Source organism: Muntiacus reevesi, chromosome 15, assembly GCF_963930625.1.
Source record: "Muntiacus reevesi chromosome 15, mMunRee1.1, whole genome shotgun sequence".
NCBI lineage: Eukaryota > Metazoa > Chordata > Mammalia > Artiodactyla > Cervidae > Muntiacus > Muntiacus reevesi.
Window position 1 is genome coordinate 32,751,595 of NC_089263.1, and position 24,517 is coordinate 32,776,111.

Genomic DNA, 24,517 nt, shown 5'->3' on the forward strand with positions numbered 1-24,517 from the left:
CTGGGCCCTCCTCACTGTCCACCTTGATAAGAGAAGATCTACCATCTGTGCAGCTTTGATGTGAGATGCAGAGACAATCTTGTGTCACTGACTTCTGCAAAAGGGATACGTGGAGCTGATAAGAAGAAGGACAGCGTCACAAGTCCTGCACGAACCACGGCCACAAACGGCTGCTCCCATCCAGCAGGAAGTTGAAGGCCTGGAGCCTGCTTGGCCTCCAGTTCTTGCCAGGTGAGGGACGGGCTGAAGGGGAGAAACGGGCAAGCCAGGGACACACACCATGGAAGCCTGTGGCTGATACCACTCCCCGCTTCTGAGGGGATGCTGAATCCCTTCAATTAAGTGAACCCTTTGCAGAAAGTCATCTTTAATATATCATCAGAGATATACACCAACGTTTATGCATAAAGATTTTTTCTCAGCATTTTCAATAGTAGAAAGCTGGCTTCCCAGCCTGGAAACAAAGTTTAAATAGTAAATTCATGTGACTGAGTATTTTGAATTTATTAAAAATTTATTTCAAAACATTGAATCATGTAGGAAAATGCAATTCAAGAACACTTTTTCAAAGAACATAAATATCTCTCTATAGTAGAATCTCAATTTTTGTAATTATTGTTAAGTATTTGATGTATGCATAGGAAGAAAACTGGAAATAATTAGCATCAAAGAAGTATGGTTATAATATAATTTTAGAGGCTAGGATTAACAACTGTCTTCATTTCTTTTATATGCTGGCTCTAAACCCCAGGTATTCTATCTGTTGCTGACTCAATACCATATATGGACCTACCCATACATAAGCACATACAGCTGTTCATTCTCCCATTGGTAAAGGTTTTTATGTGGGTAATAAATACCCTTGCACTTCCAGATCGCATCACTCAGCCCATTCAGGATGCTGCGAAAGAATTTAAGCCTTCAAGGGATCCCTTGGGCCAGTGCACAGACATGGTGGTCTCCTTGTCAATGAGTTCCTTGCCTGGACATTCTTTTGTCTTTAGCAAAAGTAACGGTGGCCTGCGATTGATACCCATGGAATGGTGTGAGCTGGGAAATATAACTGATTGAGCTGGTCAGAGGTAGTAGACAAAATGGTCCTGACAAAGCCTTTCTTATGCCACCCGAATCCACCCTCACTTTCTTTTTGTGAATATTTATTTTGGCTGGTCTTAGTTGCAGCACGTGAGATCTTAGTTGCTGCGTGCAGACTCTTTAGTTGAGGCACCTGGGATCTTCAGTTGCAGTCTGTGGGATCTAGTTCCCTGACCAGGGATCGAACCCAGGCCCCTTGAACTGGCCGCTCAGACTCTTAAGCTACTGAACCACCAGGGAAGTCCCATTTGCACCTTCTTACAGTATCTGGATCTTGCCTGAGAACAGGATGCCCATCCTTCTTTCCTGAGAGGGAAGGTACAAGTTCAAATCTTCAAGGCAATGACCAATCACAATCTCCTAAAAAGACTTATGGAGGGTCCACAAATCAAGCTACGGGCTCCTCGGCTGCAGCTGTCCCCAGGTCTTAATTGATATTTCTCATCTGACCCCTCTATTGCCCATTCTAGATTTCTTTCCCCTTTGACCAACGTTTGTGTTAGTCTGGGTTGTATGTTTGCTGGGGTGATCCAGACCTCTAACTCTGAGGGGGACTGAGTCTTAAGTCACCATCTATTTGTCGGGTTTGAGTGGTTGCCGTTGCCCATTTACAATTATCACTGAGCACAAAAGGATAAGGGATGCCCCCAGCGAATCTCCTGTCTTGTCATGCTCTTCTCTTCCCTCTTTGGACAGCAGGAATCCTAGCCTCCCATGGGATCATGGTCAATTACTCAAACTGGCATAGTACCTCCTTTCTTAGCCTATTGGTCCACTGACATGAGGAGCCCAAAATGCCTAGGTGATAGTCACAATCTCCAGTTCCTAGAGCCTTTACCGTCTCCCTTGGTGAAAGCATTTTCCTCCCAAATATTTGGATCCCCAGGAACGTGGCTTTCCACTTTCCTCATTCCATCTAACCCCAACGAAAGCTGCAGCAAGTAACAGAGCGACGCTTCATGGAGAAGAGTGCCCTCTCCTTTTCTCCTCCTATTCTAACTTTTCGTCCACCTTTTTCTTTCCCAAAGGAGCCATATCACAGATAAACCAGTATCAGTTCATCAGAGGTGTCCCTAAAGGTGATTCTCCAGTCCCATGGCTTCTGGCAGTCTCTATCCCTTCCAGCTTCTGACCGACAACAAAATCATGTTTGTGACAAAAAAAACACTGAACTCTCCTGTGCCCAATGTCTTAGTACAAAGTGGGAAGCCTCATGAGCCTGCAGATCTCTGGAGTCTCAGATGTAATTAAGTCATCCACACTAAATGAAAGGTCTCATGCCCTGAATGAGAGGCCAGTATAGGACAGGGCCTCCTCAGCCCAGGAAGGGCACCCGTGGGCCTCAGCCAAACCTGGCCCTAGAGCCACCTCTGAGTGCACCTGAAACCCAACCTCACTAAGATCAGTGACCCCAGGTTTCTATAGGATGCTAGCCATAATTTTTCAAATTAAGCCAGGCTTCCCAGCACATGCATTGTTGAAGATCTTCACCACGTACTTGATACTCATCACCACCTTCCACTGCAACCAGGACCAAGAACGCTGGCAAGTGCCACAGGCGAACAGTGGGCCACAGTTCTTCAAACAGACTCTATAGGAGACGAGGAAGACAGGCCTTCCTGCCTGGCTCCCCAGCTGAAGGAACTCTCCTGCCTCCGCAGCCACTGAGGGACTGCCAACAATCCTGCTCCTTCTGCTTCAGGGCTTCAGAGTCCTAACTTCAAATCCAGTCAAAAACACAACGCAATGTGACTTGAAGAAAGCAGGATATTCAAAAATGTACATTCACCGTGATTGCAAATAGTGTGGAGTACTTTACATTTTGGGAGAAAGCTAGACAGAATTCTTCTGAAATGGAGATAATTGTTAGAACTGTAATTAAACAAAAGACTTACCTGTTTTCTTTAAAATGATTTCTATAGCTTTGCAAATGACCCTAAAAAATGAAAAATGCAGAGAAACAAAATTACTTTCTGAAACTGCTTAAATGCTCAGCATGTGATCTTATCCCTGTTATCCCTATGTGCAGCACAGTCCCCATAGAGCAGAGGAACCGCAGGACACAGCACCAGGATACCCAGTAAAGAAGATGGGGAGGGTAGGCATCCTCAGGGTTGTTCACAGGCTGCGTTGGGAGGACCACCTGTGGGAGAATTTTAAGGGTGCTCTGAAGCCAGTGACTGTGACTCCACAGCATTTCAGCTGCCTGCTATGCCCACCTCTGCTTCCTTCACCCTACAGGTGAGGGGCACTCCCCACTCAAACCCCTACATGCAAATCTTTATCGCCAAGTCTGCCTCCCAGGCATATTCATTTCCTCTAGCTGCTGAAACAGATCACCACAAACTTGGCTTCAAACAACACCCATTTATTGTCTTCCAGCTCCGGAGGCCAGAAGTCCAGATTCAGCCTCTCTGAGTTACAGTGCAGGTGCAGGCAGGCTGGTATCTCCTGGAGGCTCCAGGGGAGAGTTTGATTCCTGTCTTCTCCTGCTCCTAGAGGCCGCCTGAACTCCTTGGCTGGTGGCCCCTTTCTCACATCACTCCAATCTCTGCTTCCTACTTCCTCCTTGAACTTTCTTACCTCCCTTTCATAAAGACCCTTAGGATGACAATTGAAGGTCATTTGATAATCCAGCATGATCTCTCCATCTCAAGAACTCTAATTTAATCACATCTGCAAAGTACCTTTTGCCATGTAAGGCAACATCCTGGTTCTGGGGATTGGGGATGTTGATATCTCTAGGCGGGGGCTTCCCACGTGGCTCAGTGGGTAAAGAATCCACTTGAATGCAGGAGATGCAGGTTTAATCCCTGGGTCGGGAGAGTCCCTTGGAGAACAGCATGGCAACCGGCTCCAGTATTTTTGCCTGGAGAATCTATGAACAGAGATTCATTGGTGGGCCCCGTCCATAGGGTTGCAAAGAGTAGGATATAACTGACGCGACTGAGCACACAGCACACCCATCTTTGGGTGGGAGCTGCTATTCAGCCTACAACACCAGGAAACTGAACCTAAGAAAGAGTTTAGGTTCCTTCTCTTCCTTTAAGCTGGAGGCCCAGTGCAACAGGCCTCAACTCCTTCCAAACATCCTCTGTGTCAATCCCTAGCAAAGGCAGTCTGATCCATCCAAGGATGGTGACTGGGGTCTGGCTACAAAAGGATGCTTTCTGTAGGCGGCAGGTCCGTAATCTTGAAGGTATGTGATACTCAGTTACCAGAAAGGGGTAAACAGGTTAGGAAGACTTTGAGGTCCAGGAATGCCTGACCCCTCTTTTCTCTACCTCTAAATATCCCTCGTCACTCAAGGCTTGGCTGCCCCAGCCCAGGCAGAGCAGCCTTCTCCTCTTTGACTTACTTGCTCCCTGACACCTCCGTTAGTACCTGCCCCAGTCCACTGCCTGTATCTGTCATTGCACAGGTGTAACTTTTCCAGACTAAAAAAAAAAGAAGGTCCTTCTCCTTTCCTCTCCCCCTTGATGCCTAATGTGGGGTCTGCTCCCCCTGGAGAGGACAGGCCTGTCTGCTTCCCATCAATCCAATAAATGCTTGCAGAACCAGTCGTGCTGAGCCAATCCGTGACACCCAGGGAGAAATATGGAACTGAAAGTTGCCAGCTAGTGCCCGGGCCAAGTCTGGAGGACTCAGTCTGAGCCTGGAGGACTCGGCGGAGGCCCCAAGCACACTTCCATCAGCCCAGGTCTGGCAGCAGGTAGAGTGGCCAGGCCACTTGCTTGCTCCCCCCGGGCTCTAAGCAACTCTCCTGTACGTGCGGCTCAGTTTTGTTCCAGCCCCACAGGCCTTGGAACAGTTTCCCCATTATCTGTGCTTTTTGGAGTAGTCTGTGTCCTCTGTACCAACTCTCGCTCTCCCCGTATGTCAGCCCTCTCTGGCTGCTGCCCCTTTATCCCTCTGAAATGCCCTTCCCAGGGTCACTAACAACCACGCTGCCTCCCGATGCAGAGGCAGCCGTCCAAAGGCTCTGGCCAGAACAGGCTTCTCTACTGCTCCTGGCCTGGGACCCAGACCCGCAGCATCTTGTCTCTCTTCATAAGGGCATTCTCTGACCCTGGGCTGAACTTGGCCCCCACGTGGGTCAGACTGGAACGCTGGGGCATTGACACCCCAAGAGAAACCTTCCACCAACAAGGGGCGAGTCACAGCAGATTAATACCCCTGCTTTTCACCCTCAATTAGACAATTCTGGGCCATGTTCACAGAGACCCCACTCGGCTGGGGTCCCGATTGTTCACAGCAGTAGCCTGCTCATTATACATGCTTTCTCCACTTATCTCCATCCTGTCTATTTCCCCATCCCTCACCTGCTTCCTGGAATCATCTGAAAAACAAAGGACTTCACTCAAATCCTTGTGTAAAGGTCTGGAAACCAAACTAAGACAACAGATCTCCTTACTCTCCTCACTGCCTTCCGGAAACGCCCGGGTTCTTTCACTCAGTCTTCAGAGACCTCCAGGACCCTCACCCACGTCTGCTCTCCTGGACCACTTCTCCCCTCCAGCCTCAAACTTCATGCTCTGGTCACACTGAACTGCTCGTGATCACCAATACCACCCAGAGCAGCCATGTCCCTGCCCCCTACACACACAGACACTAACATACACACACACAGAGACACACACATACACACACACACACGCACACACAGACACATACACAGACACAGAGACACACACACAGACACATATATAGATACACAGACACACAGACACACACACAGACACAGACACACACACACACACACACACACACACAGAATCTGGCTCACGCCCTCTGCCGGTAATGCCCTTCCGTGCGCCCTTGTCCCTCTGCCTGAAGCTCAGTGCAGGCATTTCATCTTGGAAGCCTTCCTTGGTGACTATGAAGGTCAATCCTCGGGCGCCCTGCCCCACCCTAAGGTGAGCGTACTGTGAAGCCAGCTTCAAGGAAGCAGTGGCCGGGGTGGAGTCGGCTGTCAGCCCAGACCAGAGCCCGTCAGGCCCCGTGAGCCCTCGCCCTGGGAAGGCTGCGGTGGGCTGCTCTGTGGTCAGCCCTGTTAGCAGCTCCCCGCCAGGTCCTGTTGAATCTCCTTCCACCCCATCGCCTGCTGGTATGCTGAAATCAGCTTGCCTGGCTCAGAGGAACCAACGTGTGCATCTCTTCCCAACGCACCATCATTGCGTCGGTAGCTTGGAACCAGCCACGAAGAGAGTATTTACACCAAGGAAATTGGAAATGCTACCAAGCAAGGATTTCATCTTCTTCAGAGAGCCTCCACTGCGTGCACCCCATCCACACCCTAACCATCTGCGGCTCCCAGGTGCAATGAAATCTTCAGTGTGTGGAGGGGTTCGTAGCACAGGTTCTGGCTCTGATCTTCCCTCAAAAGGCAGCCAGATCAGCCAGGAGGAGGGAGGTCAATCAGGCCTCAGAGTGCCAGGGTGGATGTGGACAGGACCAGCATGCAGCTGGAGAATCAAAACAAGAAGGGACTGGGGCTCGAAGACAGGGCCAGGTGTGTGTGTGTGTGTGCATGTGCGTGTGTGTGTGTGTGTGTGTGTGTGTGTGTAAGAGAGAGAAGCCAAGGAAAACAGAGAGCAGAGACCAGAAGGGAAGAGACATTGATGTATAAAGCAAACACAGACGGACAAAAAGCACAAAGAAGTGAGGAAGACAGAGAGGGGTAAGGTGAGTGGAGACAGAGGCAGAAATGAGAGGAGGACAGACCAGAATGGAGAAAGTCAGATGCAGAAATGGAAGAACCTAGGGACAGAGGTGGAAACTGGGGAGTGATGAGCACAGATAGCAGCACCAGAGGGCCGAGGAGGGCGCAGGCTCAGCCCTAGCTGACCATGAAACCTGCTCCAGGCATTGGGCTCCAGGGGAGCGATGGCAGCTCGCTAGAGAACCAGGTCCCCTGCCCCTACCCCAGCCAAGTGTGAATCAGAGACTCAATTCAAAGATGCAAACGTTTGATTGCTTCTTCAGTTCAGGCATTGCTGCTGCTGCTTAGTCATTCACTCAGTCGTGTCTGAGAATTTGGCAAGAATACTAGAGTGGGTTACCATGCTCTTCTCCAGGGGATCTTCCTGACCCAGGGATCGAACCCAGTTCTCTTGCATTACAGGCAGATTTATTACCGCTGAAACACCAGGAAAGCCCCCAATTCAGGTACTAAATCCTTCTAATTCAATAACATGTGGTCCAGTTACTTCTAGGATGAGCAAATTGTTAAATTAGGTAAATGATATTTAGGCGATTAAATTCCTAAGTGGTCCGATTGTTTTGGAAAGAGATTCACTCACAAATGCACTCTTGAGCTTTTATTCTCCCTTGTTAAGTCGACCTGTGGGGGGAACACAAAGAGTTAGGAGTCTGCTCACTGGCTCCTCCCCAGCAGAAGCCAGCACATCCTTGAGGTTAGAGTCCCTGGATTTATACCCTTCCCCTGGCCGGATGGAGTGCAGAAATGGGTTCGAAAAAACACACTTCCACATCCCTTCCCTATTCTGCACTCTGCACTTCATGTTGGGAGGCTGAAATTGGTCATGGGGGCGGGAGCAGTATTTATTATATTGAGGTTGGCAACTGCTACAGATCAGAGTTTCTTTTCTTCCTCAGAAAGCCACCAGTGCCTTCACTTACCGGCTCTGTCCCCAGCAAGCTATGGCTCCCAGCTGAGCTGAAATCGGAGCATTCGCTGGATTTATAGCACGTGCTCCAGGTCCTGGCTGTGAGCGCACCAGGGGAAACTCAGAGTAGAATCCATGGGGGCGGTCAAGCGGGCAGCACGGGGTCTGTGTGGACTTGCTGGGGCCTGGCCCGGTGGTCCGTGCTCCTCTCCTCAAGGCAGCGTGGTCTGCAGGGAAGAGAACTCAGGCAAGGGAATCCAGGCCCACAAGGGAAGTAACTGGCCATGGGTCACCTGCAGTGTGGCCAGGGTGGGGGTCAGGCTCAGGCAGGTGTCCTGCGCTCTGGCTTTGGGGCCTCTCTTGTTCAGCTGCTCAGACTCAGAGTCCCAGAAGGTCTGTGGCCCTATTTCTGTTTTTTTTTTTTTTTACTGGAGTATAATTGCTTTACAGTGTGATGATAGTTTCTGTTTTACAGCACCGTGAGTCAGTTGTGCAGACGTGCGTGCTAAGTTGCTTCCATCATGGCCGACTCTCTGTGACCCTATGGACCGTAGCCCGCCAGGCTTCTCTGATCATGAGATCAGAGGGGTCGTGCATCTACATCAAACCCCCTTTCCCCATTCGTCCCGCCCTCCCCTCCGCAGCCCTGGCGCTCCTTCTACACGAGCAGCGTCACTGTCATTTACACTCTGCACGGCCTTCTCGGGAGCTGCGCCCCGGTGCCTGGGGGCCCTCTGTGCTGCCCACCTTGAAGGGTCTGGGGAGGCAGATGGGGACCTACGTGGGGAGAAGGGTGGAAAGAAATGCATCTCAAGTGCGGGAATGAGACCCTCTTCGAGGTCTACCACTCAAATCGTTAGTACACTCGGCCTTGCTCTTTGATTGAGTGAAATCTGAGGGAGGAGTCGGGGGTGGAGAGCGGTTTGAGGAGAAGGGTGGGCCCAGCCCCATCGGTTACACCAGGAGGGGACAAAGAGGGTTGAGTTGGAAGGCAGAGGGGGACAGAACCACAGACATGTGAGGAGAAGGCTGGAACTTCTCTCTCTGTTCCTCTGGGAAGCAGCCTGTTTGGGGAAACCAAACCCAAGGCACACCAGAGCAAGTGCCTTGGTGTCCCCTTGTGAGAAAGGAGAGGGATGTCCTGGCCCGTGAGGGGGCAACTGAGGTCACAAGACTCTAAGGGACAGACCTAACCCCTGCCCATCCAGGGGGTTGTTGCAGTGCTTTGGAGCTGAGCTGCGCCGATGTTAGTCTGTGGACCCCCACACCCCCTAGCCGGAATGGCTCATGGACCAATATCACATATGTGGAGAAGAAATCTGAAAGGCCTGGCAGATCCTCCTCTGCAAGCCCTGTTCTCTGTCCCAACAGCCCTGATAAAGTTGGGACTTCCCTTCATGAAGACACCCCAACCAGCTATGATCCTTACAAAGCTGGCCACAGAGACCCAATTCTGAGGGTGAGGAGCCAGGCCAGGCAGCTGGCACCTCATTCCCATTCATTCTCTCTCTCTCTCTCTCCCTCTCCTCCAAGCCTATCTTGTTCCTCACTCCCCATCAGCTAACTAACCCACAGCTAACAGCTAAATATAGCCCCAATTCCTTGAATCCCAGAAGCCACCACTCTATCTATCAACATTCATTTCTCAGTCATTCCAGCTGCAGGCTGGCTGCTGCTCCTGGAATTTCCCTGACTGCTCTCAAGAGCATTTTTTTGCTGGGGTAGGGGGGAGATGGAGGCCAGGGGGGTGTCTGCATGAAAGGAAACCACAAGTCTGAGAGAGCAGCTTTAGGTGTGAAACTGACATGGACTTTGGAATCAGAGAGACAAGGGTTCAAATCTTACCTTCTCCACTTCCTAGCTGTGTGACCTCAGGCAGTTACTTAACCTGCCCGAGCTGCCTCATCCTCATCTGTACCATGAGAATAATGTCGCCTGGCTTACATGACTGTTGGGACTGGCCAACCAGGATAATAGGTGCAAAGCTTCTCACCAAGACCTGGTACAGACAGAGAGCTGGATAACTGTCCTTTCCCCTCCCTGCATGCAGTCATTCTTGGCCTGTCCCATGATAGGACAGAAACAGGAATTATAACAACTGTCCAGAAAATGATGTTACTGAAGTTTGTGAAATAAGTGGCTTTCTATGGACAGAGTATCTGTCCCTATGCCCTGACCTTGGACTTCCTCTTGGACACAGGGAGACCAGATGTGCACACGCGCACACACAGGAAGGCATGTGCACATTTATCAGCTCTGCGTAGAGGCATACAGAGGACAGGCTGACTGAGGCAAGAGAAACAGGCGGGGAGCATGCCATAACCACTCCCTGCCAACCTGCCTCTCTGCTCTCCCCTCCTGGGCCAGGCCTGGGCCTTGGGTGTGTGAAGAGGCTTTGGCGCCATCTGCTGACATCAGCGATGCCTGCAGCCTACGTCTAACTCGGTTCAGTCGTTTCGGACTCTTTGCCACCCCATGGACTGCAGCACGCCAGGCTTCCCTGTCCATCACCAATTCCGGGAGCTTACTCAAATTCATGTCCATCGAGTCGGTGATGCCATCCAACCATCTCATCCTCTGTCACCCCCTTCTCCTACCTTTAATCTTTGCCAGCAAGAGGGTCTTTTCCTGTGAGTCGGTGACTAGAGCCTGACTAATAAGCCCTGGGTGCCTGGGGAAACTCCCCTCCCTCTTGTTCAGGAACAGGGAAAAATGGAGGAGAAGAGAAAGGAGATGAGGGACAAAATAAGAAGGGAGGAGTGGAGCCTGGACCCGTTCTGTCCCCCAAACCATCAGGCTGGAGGATCCGGCTCTGTAGCCCCTCCATCAGCCACAGCAGCTGCTCACAGCCGTCACATCTTCCGATGCTCGTCACAACCTCCTGGAGACCTCGTGGGGACACAGCCAGTCCCCAGGAAACTTCTCATGCTCTGGTTGTGACGCCTGAAGGTCTACACAACAGAACTATACCCCAGGCCTGGAAGACTTTTCTACTTTCGCTGGGAATGCCATGTCCCAGACCTTCAGTCTCAGAGGCAGGAGAGCTGAATGGTAAAAACTTGTGGACTTGGAAGTCAGACAGACCTGGGCGGAGGGCCAGGCCTGGCCTCCACTAGCCACAGGGCCTTGGGTTCCTAACCTTTCCAACATAACCTCTGCCTGCTCGACCTCGATATGGATGGAAATAATACAGCTGCCCTGAGGATTCATTGAAAATCCATACAGAGCACAGCCCAGGGCCTGGCACATAGTAAGTAGACAATAAATGCCAGCTATTATGATTTCTGAGGTTGCTTCCCTTGCCATGGGTTTCATGAGGGCTGAAGGCCACAGCACCATCAGAACCTCTGCAGCTTGCATGGCACCCTGGCAGGTGGTGGGGTGGTGGGGTCGCCAGAACCCCCTCCTTACACAGGACATGGTGTCAGTCCAATTTCCACCAGGAACACCAGTTGTGACTGCCTGACGGCCCCGATCCTCTTTCCCCTGGGAGGGGCCTTCCCTGCTCCTCTGTGGAGCTGCCCTCCTGGCCAGGCTGACTGTCCACTGTCCTGACCTGGCCGGTGAGGTCATCCTCTGGGATTTTAGATTTGGGGCCTGAGAGTCGGTTCTCCAGGCAGAGTTTCCATGTTACAATGCTTGGAAGCTGTGAGTGGCCATATTTTCTATCTTTTGGACCAAACCTGTGTACAGTGAGAGGAAAGATTGGGGCTGAGCTACAGCAGGAAGCAAAGCATGAGGACTGGGAGGGGGCTGATTTTGCTGTCAGTCATGCCACCTGTGTCACCTCCCTGCCCCCAGCTCAACTATTGGACTCCATGAGATGCTCCAGGATCCCCCCTATAAAACCCCACTTCTGCAGAAGTGAGCATGAGTTGGACTTCTGTCCCCTGAAAGCAAAAGGACAAAGACCTGCTCCTTGACGCCCTCGGTCCCCTGCTGATGGCCCTCCCTCTTCATCTGCACTCACAGAAGCTCCCATGCCCTACTTCTATACATTCCCTACTCCCAGAATGTTCCAAAGCTGTTTTATCCCCCTTTTGCTTTTAAGAAAGGGTTTTTCACGTGTAGCACATTAATTGCAGAGTCTCAATCTGTTAGAGTATAAACATGAAATGGTCTTCTAACAACCAACCCCCTCTCTCCCCACCCAGCTGTGTCCTGCTGAAAGCCCATGTCCACTGGGAGGCAGGGCTCTTAATGGCATCTTGGCTGCACCGCCCTGCTCCCCGGCCGTGTTCGTCTGTTGGAACAGTCTCGTTTCCGCAGTCAACACTCAGACCTCCTCGCCTCCTCCAGCAGAGGTGAGACCCCAGCTGTATGGCCCGGGATGAAGGGGAATCTGGCCCTACATCCATTCTCCTCCTCCCTCTTCCGGGGATCTCTGAGACTGGGGTGCCAGGAGAGGGGTGTGGAAGCAAGTCTCACAAACTTGTCCTTTCCTGGCTGGATCGTCACTGCCTTTCTGTCTACTCGACCCATCCTCTGTTCGCAGAGCACCGAGTCCCTCTGGAAGGCCTGTGCATGCCTTGCAGCCTGTGAGCGGCCCTCCGGGCGAGGCAGCAGCAGCAGCACTCAGCGTGAGCCCCGCTGCCTCCCTCTGTGCTCTCTCCCCACCCGCCATCTGCCTCTCATTTCCCCTCTCCCCTCCTCAGGCGGCCCAGAGGTTCATCACAGAGCCCACAGACAAAGCGGACATCCACCTGGGGGGCAACATGCTGGTCTCGCCTCACAAGAGATCCCCTGTGGCCCTGGGGAGGGAAAGCGCCCATCCCCATCTCCCCCAGGAGAGGGAAGGGCGGACCCTCTGCCACCTGCACTGTGCTCCCCACGTGGCCAATGACCCGCCCCCGTGCCAGCTTCTCTCCCAGTCGCTGTGGGCAGCCGTGGTGCTGATGAGAGAAGAGCCAGTCCAGCCCCCGTGCAAGCCCTGCAGAGGGGAGATGCTGTGAGCTCCCGGCCCTCACTGGAGGCTCTGTGAATGTAGGCACATGGGTTCCTGGTGTCTTTCATACGCAGTTCTGGGTCTCAGCTGCATCCAGGACAGGACAAGTCCCACACAGCACCCAGGTATGCTGGCGCAGGGCTCTCCTTCCTCCCAGAGCCCAGCTGATCAAAAGAATGTAGAAGGGAAAGCTCAACAAGTAAACATATTAAAAATTTTTTAGCATTGTATTTATTTACTTTTATTTTTGGTTGCATTGGCTCTTAGCTGTGGCCTGGGGGATCCTTGCTTGAATGCCTGGGCCTCTCTCTACTTGTGGTGCATGGGCTGAGCTACCCCACTGCGTGTGGGATTTCAGTTCCCTTAGCAAGGATCGAACCCATGTTCTCCACACTGGAAGGCAGCTTCTTTTTTTAAATTTATTCATTTTTTAATGGAAGGATAATTGCTTTACAAAATGTTGTTGTTTTCTGTCAAACCTCAATATGGATCAGCTATGGTGGCAGTTTAGCCGCTAAGTTGTGTTTGACTCTTGTGAGCCCATGGGCTGTAGCCTGCCAGGCTCCTCTGTCCATGGGATTCTCCAAGCAAGAATACTGGCATGGGCTGCCATTTCCTTCTCCAGAGGATCTTCCTGACCCAGGGATCAAACTTGTTTCTCCTGCATTGCAGGCAGACTCTTCACCAGCTGAGCGACAAGGGAAGCCCTGGATCAGCTGTAGGTGCATGTATATCCCCTTCCTCCTGAACCCCCTCCCATCTCCTCCCCATCCACCCCTCTAGGTTGATCCAGAGACCCTGTCTGAGTTCCCTGAGACACACAGCAAATTCCTGTCGGCCATCTATTTTACACATGGTGATGCCAGTTTCCATGTTAGTCTCTCCACACATCTCACCCTCTCCTCCCCTCTCCCCGTGTCCATAAGTCTATTCTTTATGTCTGTTTCTCCACTGCTGCCCTGCAAATAAATTCTTCGGTACCATCTTCTAGAGTTCATATATATGCGTTAGTATACAACTTTTATCTTTCTCTTTCTGACTTACATCACTCTGTACAATAGGCTCTAGGTTCATCCACCTCATTAGAACTGACTCAAATGCATTCCTTTTTATGGCTGAGTAGTATTCCATTGTATATATGTACCACAACTTCTTTATCTATTTATTTGTCGATGGACATCTAAGTTGCTTCCATGTTCTAGCGATTGCAAAGAGTGCTGCAATGAACATTGGGGTGCATGTGTCTTTTTCAATTTTGGTTTCCTCAGGGTATATACCTAGGAGTGAAATTGCTGGGTCATATGGTGGCTTTATTCCTAGTTTTAAAGGAATGTGGAGACACCATCTGGAAGGCAGACTCTTAACCACCGGACTGCCAGGGAAGTCCCCTTAAATTTTTTTTTTTATTAAAAAAAGAATAAAATAAGGGTAAGCCCTGAGTCAGCCTGGAAGCCAGGGGAAGCACATTCCCATGGCGGGAATGCTGGAGATCTGCAGAAAACACCCATCATCCAAATTGAATGGAGACCACCCCAAGGGCTGTTCACAACACCAGTTTCTGAGAAAGGTAAACTTCCTTCAAGAGAAATAAGTAGATGAGATCCTGGCAGTGTTTGTTAATTGTGCCTGAATTGGAGAGCAGGTGGTGGGACATGGGGCTTGCTAAGAATATGTCATTCAGAAGCCCTTTTGGGGCTCTGGATCAATAGCATTTGGGAAGAGCTGACTGGAAGGCTTTGGGGTGCCTGTGGTTGCTAGGCCAAGTGTATAACTGGGAGGGAGCTCCTCCCTGAATCGGTTTCTCCCTGATACCACGTTTCCTCTTCCTTGACAGGGTGACCTCAAGTCTTATCATGGCTGCATCAGTTACCTGGTGGAGGAGTCTGGCGTATCGCTGGCCCCTGGTGCAGACAGAAGAGTCCCCACTGGGTCACGGCCAATTCCCACTCCATTCCCCTAACTAGATCCCTGAGCGGGTAATAGCCTTTGGAAGGCTCTACTTGAGTAGAGAAAGAACAGGACAAACACACAGATACACACACACACACACACACACACACACACACACACACACACACACACACACACACACACACACACACACCTACAGCCAGGGAGACTTGCAAGTCAACTCTGGAGATGAGCGGGCGCACATAATGACAAAGACAATTTGTGTTCACAGCCAGTTGGTGACATGAGTTGGCATTAACCAGTCCTTCAACCTAAAAGATGACAGGACCTGGAAAATATCCAGGTGAATGGTGAGCTAAAAAGAATCCAATTCTTCCCCTCTTGTTTGGGGGAAAATAATAAGATTTAACAAAACACTGATTTTTTAAGGAGGTGTAAAAGCAAACACACACCCACATGCACACACAAATGCTTCAAACACAGAGTCTTTGAAAGATTCTGTATCATGAAGGGAAAGAACAAGTCCTTCAAAGGGCAGAGAAAAACCATTCCTTTGAAGATGATTTATCGCGATACACAAATAACTTTCAGACCACATCTACTTTGAAAATACAAACTGTAAGAAAGGACAGCTGAAATACAAATGGAAAGAATGAAATGAGATGGCTGCTGGCTGAGAGGCAGGTGGAAGTCATAGGCAAACCATATAGGAGAGAGACAGAAAGAAAAGGATGTAAAGAATCTACAAAGGCAGCAGTAGACTTAAAATTGCATTATGCTGGTAACGGACAGAATCGAAACTACAGAAGACTGAATCTGTAAATGCGGAGACAGGCCTAAGTCCTCTGAGAAGGCTGAGGAAAAGTCCAAAGGAATAAAATCAAACAGGGAGACCATAGTAGACATAGAGGCCCAAGGAAGAAACTGAGCAAATGAAACAAAAGCAAGAATCAAAAAAGGAGATGATACTCCTGATGGGAAGCCTGCACTTAAACATGTAAAAGGTTCCTTTTTATCTAAGTCAAATAATTAAAAACAAACAAACAAACTTAGAAATACCATGCAGGATTTTGTCCATTTTAAGGGTAAAAAAATAACTCTATGGGGTTCCCTGGTGGCTCAGCAGTAAAGAATCTGCCTGTTAATGTAGGTGAGGCGGTTCAACACAGATTCGATCCCTGTGTCAAGAAGATCCCCCATGGAAGGAAATGGCAACCAGCTCCAGTATTCTTGCCTGGAGAATGCCGTGGAGCCTGTTGGACACAACTTAGCAACTGAACAGCAACAACAAAGTAATCTTATGAGCACCTGGACCGGGACCTGTGCTCCCAGGGATCAGCTCTAGGCGCCTCCCTCGCCCCTGCAGCCCTGGGACTGCTGGTGTCTCCGCATCAGTACTAGTCTCTGGGTGCCTCACTGTCCCTCGTTTGTCCCCGTCACCTTATCCACACTTCTGTAGGGACTCCCTTATTAAAGTCTCGCTATTTAGGGACTTTTCTGGTAGACCAGTAGCTCAGAGTCTGCATTCCCAATGCAGGGGGCCCAGGTTTGACCCCTGGTTGGGGGAACTAGATCTCACAAGCTGCAACTAACGCATGCTGCAACGAGGGTCGAAGATCCTGAGTGTCACAACTAAGACCTGGGGCAGCCAAATAAATAAATATTTTAAAAGTAAAAAAATAAAACTAAGGACTCTCTGTTTAAACCATTTGTCAGTGGGGAGACTGTTTCTTGCCAGGACCCTGACTCACACACTTCCCAACTCTTTTTAGAAAGCTAGAATAACCCTAACACTAAAATCTGACCAATGGCACAAGGAAAAACACAACGAACGAAGGAGTCATTCACTAGTTTCTTTCTTTTTCTTTTTTTTTATGTTAACTCAGTTTTACTGCTTTTTCATTTTATTTTATTTTCCATTTATTTTTATTAGTTGGAGGCTAATTGCTTAACAACGTTGTAGTGGTTTTTGCCATACATTGACATGAATCAGCCATGGATTTACATGTATTCCCATCTCAATCCCCCCTCCCGCCTCCCTTCCACCCCATCCCTCTGGGTCTTCCCAGTGCACCAGCCCTGAGCACTTGTCTCATGCATCCAGCCTGGGCTGGTGATCTGTTTCACCTTTGATAGTATACTTGTTTAAATGCTGTTCTCTCAGAACATCCCACCCTTGCCTTCTCCCACAGAGTCTAAAATTCTGTCTGTACCAGTTTATTTTATATAGATGTAAAGTCCTAACAAAAATTTAATCAGATTAAAGTCCAAACCCAGTCCAACAGTATATTAAAAGAATGTGTCCAGTGTTTTCACTGTAAGCATCTTTGCCACAGAAATCTTTGCCAGAAGCATTTTCTGCTGCAAACATTTTTGCCCTGTAACTAAAGGTCTGTGAGGCAATTTTGTGAGAAAGATCAAATAACTGGTTGAAAGTTTGGGGTTTGACAGCTTGGTTTCCGCTGGTTAAGTGTGTTAGCATTATTTAATTACTTTGGCCACCTGATGCAAAGAATTGACTCATTCGGAAAGAATATGATGCTGGGAAAGATTGAAGGGGGGAGGAGAAGGGGACAACAGAGGATGAGATGATTGGATGGCATCACCGATTCAATGGACATAAGTTTGAGTAAACTCCAGGAGATGGACAGGAAGGCTTGTCATGCTGCAATCCGTAGGGTCGCAAAGAGTTGGACGTGACTGAGCAACTGAACTGAACTGAGCTGAAAGTCCACTTGTCTTTGTCCTCCAGGATGTCTGGCTCTAGGTGATTGATCACACCATCATGGTTATCTGAGTCATTAAGGTCTTTTTTGTAATGTTCTTCTGTGTATTCTTGCCACTTCTTCTTAATATCTTCTGCTTCTGTTAGGCCATTTATCTCCTTTACTGGGCCCATCATTGCATGATATGTTCCCTTGATATCTCTAATTTTCTTGAAGAGATCTCTAGTCTTCCCATTCTATTGTTTTCCTCTATTTCTTTGCATTGATCACTGAGGAAGGCTTTCTTATCTCTCCTTGCTATTCTTTGGAACTCTGCATTCTGATGGATGTATCTTTCCTTTTCTCCTTTGCCTTTTGCTTCTCTTCTTTCCTCAGCTATTTGTAAGGCCTCCTCAGACACCCATTTTGCCTTTTTGCATTTCTTCTTCTTGGGGTTGGTTTTGATTACCACCTCCCGTACAATGTTATGAACCTCCATCCATAGTTATTCAGGCATTCTATCATATCTAATCCCTTGAATCTACTTGTCACTTCCACTGTAAAATTTTAAGAGATCTGATTTAGATCATACATGAATGACATAGTGGTTTTCCCTACTTTGTTCAACTTAAGTCTGAATTTTGCAATAAGGAGTTTATGATGTGAGCCACACACAGTCAGCTACTGGTCTTGTTTTTGCTGACTGTATAGAGCTTCTCATCTTCAGCTACAAAGAATATAATCAATCTGATTTCATCATTGACCATCTGGTGATGGCCATGTGTAGAGCCGTCTCTTGTGTTGTTGGAAGAGGATACTTGCTGGGACCACTGCGTTTTCTTGACAAAATTCTGTTAGCGTCTGCCCTGCTTCATTTTGTAATCCAAGGTCAAACTTGCCTGTTACTCCAAGTATCTCTTGACTTCCTACTTTGCATTCCTGTCCCCATGATAAAAAGAATATCTTTTTTTATTGGTGTTAGTTCTAGAAGGTCTTGTAGGTCGTCATAGAACCATTCAACTTCAGCTACTTTGGCATTAGTGGCTGGGGCATAGACTTGGATTTCTGTGATATTGAATGGTTTGCCTTGGAAACAAACAGACATCATTCTGTTATTTTTGAGATTGAACTGAAGTACTGCATTTTGGACTCTTTTGTTGAGGACTACTCCATTTCTTCTAGGGATTCTTGCCCACAGGAGTAGATTTAATGGTCATCTGAATTAAATTTGCCCATTTGGTCCATTTTAGTTCACTGATTCCTAAAATGTTGATGTTCACTCTTGCCGTCTCCTGTTTGACCACTTCCAATGTACCTTGATTCATGGGCCTAACATTCCAGGTTCCTATGCGATATTCTTTACAGCATCAGACTTTACTTCCATCACAAGTCACATCCATACTGGGCATTGTTTTCACTTTGTATCAACCTTTTCATACTTTCTGGAGCTATTTCTCTACTCTTCTCCAGTAACATATTGGGCACCAGCTGATCTGGGGAGTTCATCTTTCGGTATCATATCTTTTTGCCTTCTCATACTCTTCGTGGGGTTCTCACAGCAAGAATACTGAAGTGGTTTGCCATTCCCTTCTCCAGTAGATCATGTTTTTTCAGAACTCTCCACCATGACCCACCTGTCTTGGGTGGCCCTACATGGCATGGCTCATAGTTTCATTGAGTTAAACAAGTCTGCGATCCAAGTGATTAGTTTGGTTAGTTTGAAAGAGTACCTTTCATCTTGTCCCTTTAGTCCTAGTTGGTCTCTGGGCCAAGATTCCCTGCTGGTCAACTGGGGCCTTCTGAGTTAAAAAGGGCTCCTGTCCTTAGTAGGACTGAAAAGCACATTTTTCATTTATCAATACAAATGCTGGTGGATCACCTACTAAGTGCTGGGCATTGTGATTGTACAGTGGTACAGTTGACACAACACGGGTTCTACTGTCTGAGCCCATTCAGGATAAAAATTCTCAACAAAGTTGGTATAGAGGAAACATATCTCAGCAAAATACAGGCTGTTTATGACAGATCCACACTGGGCTTCCCTTGTGGCTCAGACATTAAACATCTACCTGCAGTGCAGGAGACCCAGGTTCAATCCCTGGGTCAGGAAGATCCTCTGGAGAAGGGAATGGCTACCACTCCAGTATTCTTGCCTGGAGAATCCCATGGACAAAGGAGCCCAGTGGGCTACAGTTCATGGGGTACCAAAGAGCTGGACATGACTGAATGACTAACACTTTCACTTTCCATGACAGACCCACCACTTACATCACATTCATCAGTGAAAAGCTGAAAGCTTTTCCCCTAAGATTAGGAACAAAGCAGAAATGCCGCCACTCACCATTTCTATTAAACACAGTGTTGGAAGTCCTAGTCACAGCAATCAGACAAGAAAAAGAAATAAAAGGCATCCATTTGGAATGAAAGAAAAAAATAGTCACTATTTGCAGATGACACAATATTATATATAGAAAACTTGAATATCTCTACCAAGAAAAAAATGATTAGAATAAATAAAGTCAGTAGTTTCAAGATACAAGGTTAATATATGGAAATCTATTGTTTTAATTTGTATATACACTAGTAATAAACTCTCAGAAAAAGAAAAAATACCACTTACAATCCAATCAAAATTTATAGAATAACTATCAATAAATTTACCCATGAAGGTATTATACTGTAAAATCTGTAAAACACTGATTGAAGGAATTTGAAGACAATACCAATAAATGGAAAGATATTGCATGTTCAGGGATTGAAAAAACTATTATTACTAAAATGAGCAAACTACTCAAAGCAACCTACAGTTAAGGCAATCTGCATAAAAACACCCATGACATTTTTCAGAACTAGAACAAAAAGTCCCACAAATAATTCATCTGGAACAGCTAAAGATCCCATAGAGCCAAAGCAATTTTGGGGGAAAGAACAAAGATGGGGATATCATGCTTTCTGAGGCTTCCCTGGTGGCTCAAATGGTAAAGATCTGCCTACAATGCAAGAGTCAAGGGTCCTATCCTTGGGTAAAGAAGCTCCCCTGGAGAATGGAATGATTATCCCTCCAGTATTCTTGACTGGAAAATCCCAGGGACAGAGAAGCCTGGCGAGCTACCATCCATGGGGTTGCAAAGAGGCAGACACAACTGAACAGCGAGCACTTTCACTTCTTTTCATCATCCTCCCTCAATTCAGACTACACTATAAAGCTACTGTAATCAAAATGGTATGAAACTGGCACAAAAACAGACACATAGATCCATGGAACAGAACGGAGGGCCGAGAAATGAACCCACATATATAAGGTCAATTTATATCACAAAGGAGGCAAGATACGTACAATAGAGGAAAGACAGTCTCTTTGATAAGTCATTTTGGCAAAACAGGACAGCTACACATAAAGGAATAAAATTAGAACATTTTCTCACATCATACACGAAGATAAATTTATAAACAAGCAGAAACAATTAAATTCTTAGAAGAAAACACAAGCAGTACAATCTTTGGTCAGGTCTTAGCAATAGTTTTTTGGCTATTTCTCCTGAGGCAAGGAAGACAAGCAAAAAAAAGCAAATGGGACCTAATCAAACTTCAAAGCTTTTGCACAGCAATGGAAATCATTAACAAAACAAAAGAGAAAATTGCTAAATAGGTGAAAGTATTTGCAAATGATACGTCTCATAAGTGGCTAATATTTAAAATATATAACGAACACCTACAACTCAATATAAAAAAGAAAATAACCCGACAGAAAAATAGTCAGAGCACAGGGAATTATATTCAATACCCTGTGATAAACCATAATGGAAAAGGATATGAAAAAGGATATGTATGTATAACTGAATCACTTTTCTGTACAGCAGAAATTAACACAGCATGTAAATCACCTATATTTAAATAAAAGCAACTTTTTAAATGGGTAGAGCAGCTGAATAGACATTCTTCCAAAGAAGACATGAAGATGGCCAACAGGTACATGTAAAGATGTTCAGTTCAGTTCAGTTCAGCCACTAAGTCGTGTCCGAGTCTTTGTGACCCCATGAACCGAAGCATGCCAGGCCTCCCGGTCCATCACCAACTCCCAGAGTCCACGCAAACCCTTGTCCATCGAGTCGGTGATTCCATCCAACCATCTCATTCTCTGTCATCCCCTTCTCCTCCTGCTCTCAATCTTTCCCAGCATCAGGGTCTTTTCCAAGGAGTCAGCTCTTCTCATCAGGTGGCCAAAGTATTGGAGTTTCAGCTTCAACATCAGTCCCTCCGAATAATACCCAGGACTGATCTCCTTTAGGATGGACTGGTTGGATCTCCTTGCCATCCAAGGGACTCTCAAGAGTCTTCTCAAACACCACAGGTCAAAAGCATCAATTCTTCGGCACTCAGTTTTCTTTATAGTCTAACCTCCGCATCCATACATGACCACTGGAAAAACCATAACCTTGACTAGATGGACCTTTGTTTGCAAAGTAATGTTTCTGCTTTTTAATATGCTGTCTAGGTTGGTCATAACTTTCCTCCCCAGGAGCAAGCGTCTTTTAATTTCATGGCTGCAATCACCATCTGCAGTGATTTTGGAGCCCAGAAAAATAAAGTCAGCCACTATGTCCACTGTTTCCCCATCTATTTCCCTTGAAGTGACAGGACCAGATGCCATGATCTTAGTTTTCTGAATGTTGAGCTTTAAGCCAACTTTTTCACTCTCCTCTTTCACTTTCATCAAGAGACTTTTTAGTTCCTCTTCAATTTCTGCCATAAGGGTGGTGTTATCTGCATATCTGAGTTTATTGATATTTATCCCAGCAATCTTGATTCCAGCTTGTGCTTCCTCCAGCCCAGCGTTTCTCATGATGTACCCTGCATATAAGTTAAATAAGCAGGGTGACAATATACAGCCTTGACGTACTCCTTTTCCTATTTGGAACCAGTCTGTTGTTCTATGTCCAGTTGTAACTGTTGTTTCCTGACCTGCATACAGGTTTCTCAAAAGGCAGGTCAGGTGGTCTGGTATGCCCATCTCTTTCAGAATTTTCCACAGTTTACTGTGATCCACACAGTCAAAGGCTTTGGCATAGTCAATAAAACAGAAATAGATGTTTTTCTGGAAATATCTTACTTTTTCAATGATCCAGTGATTGTTGGCAATTTGATCTCTGGTTCCTCTGCCTTTTCTAAAACCAGCTAGAACATCTGGAAGTTCACGGTTCATGTGGTACTGAAACCTGGCTTGGAGAGTTTTGAGCATTATTTTACTAGTGTGTGAGATGAGTGCAATTGTGTAGTAGTTTGAGCATTCTTTGGCATTGCCTTTCTTTGGGATTGGAATGAAAACTGACCTTTTCCAGTCCTGTGGCCACTGCTGAGTTTTCCAAATTTGTTGGCATATTGAGTGCAACACTTTCACAGCATCATCTTTCAGGATTTGAAATAGCTCAACTTGAATTCCATCACCTCCACTAGCTTTGTTTGTAGTGATGCTTCCTAAGGCCCACTTGACTTCACATTCCAGGATGTCTGGCTCTGGTGAGTGATCACACCACCATGATTATCTGGGTCATGAAGATCTTTTTTGTACAGTTCTTCTGTGTATTCTTGCCACCTCTTCTTAATATCTTCTGCATCTGTTAGGTCCCTACCAATTCTGTCCATTATTGAGTCCTTCTTTGCATGAAATATTCCCTTGGCATCTCTAATTTTCTTGGCGAGATCTCTAGTCTTTCCCATTCTATTGTTTTCCTCTATTTCTTTGCATTGATCGCTGAGGAAGTCTTTCTTATTTCTCCTTGCTATTCTTTAGAAAGATGTTCAACATCACCCATTATGAGGTATTACGTTGGCCAAAAAAATAATTGCAACTTCAAACTGAATTTTAAATCATTATAACTAGGCTCAAACACTTACTAATCAAAATAGGAACCATTACTATCAACACATTTTTGCCAACAAGAAATAAGTTTATTTATTTCTGTAAAGTAAAAGTCCAGGTTCTAGATTTGACCAACTCTCAGAAAGTATTTTCTACCTCCTGCTAGTTGTGGAAGTGCTTTCTCTGCAAAAGGTTGTCAAGATGCTTGAAGAAGTGGTGATCAGTTAGCAAGAGGTCAGGTGAAAATATTGGATGAGGCAACATTTTGCAGCCCTATTCATTCAACATTTGAAGAGGTGGTTGTGCAATGTGTGATCGGGCATTGTCATGCAGAAGAATTAGGCACATTCTGTTGACCAGTGCTGGCTGCAGGCATCACAGTTTTTGGTGCAGCTCATCTATTTGCTGAACATACTTCTCAGACATAATGGTTTCACTTGGATTCAGAAAGCTATAGTGGATCTGATGGGCGGCAGACTACCAAACAGTGAGCATGACCCAATTTTTGGTGCAAGTTTGGCTTTGGGTACTGCTTTTGAGCTTCTTCTCGGTCCCACCACTGAGCTGGTGGTTGCCACTGTCATATAAAACCCACGTTTCATCGCATGTCACAATCCTATCTAGAAATGGTTCATTGTTGTTGCATAGAATAAGAGAAGATGACACTTCAAAATGATGATCTTTTTGATTTGAGATCAGCTCATGAGGCACCCACTCATCGAGATTTTTCACCTTTCCACTTTGCTCCAAAGGCTGAACGACCATAGAATGGTTGATGCTGAGTTCACAGCGACTTCTTGTGTTGTTGTAAGAGGATCAGCTTTGATGATGCTCTCACTTGGTATTTGTCAACTTCCAATGGCCATTCACTGCTCCCCTCATCTTCAAGGCTCTCGTCTCCTTTGCAAGGCTTCTTGAACCACTACTGCACTGTATGTTCATTAGCAGTCCTGGGCCAAACGCGTGGTTGATGTTGCAAGTTGTCTTTGCTGCTTAACGATCCGTTTTGAACTGGAATAAGAAAACCGATCAAAGTGCTTTTTGTGTAACATCATTTTCCTAGTCTGAAATAAAAATAAACCAACAGCAAGTAACAAGTCATTAGCAAAAAAAACATAAAGCAAGAAATGTGCATTAAAATGACGTATGACATAACCATATTTAAGAATGCATTCCAATATCAAACAGCAAAATGCAAAAATCGCAATTACTTTTGCACCAACCTAAAAAATGCACATCAGAATCACAATATCACCTCACATATCTTAGAAGAACTACTGTCAAAAAGATAACAAGTGGCTGATTCATATCAATGTATGACAAAACCCACTGAAAAATAAAAAAGAAAAAAAAAGAAAAAAAATAAATAAAA

General features: G+C 46.8%; 1 protein-coding gene across 1 annotated transcript in view; it reads left to right on the forward strand.

The window, feature by feature from the left end:
- The window catches only part of LOC136147002 (mast cell protease 1A-like), a 124,121-nt gene that overhangs the window by 93,647 nt on the left and 5,957 nt on the right, over positions 1-24,517 (forward strand). The gene's annotated exons all lie outside the window — the stretch shown is intronic.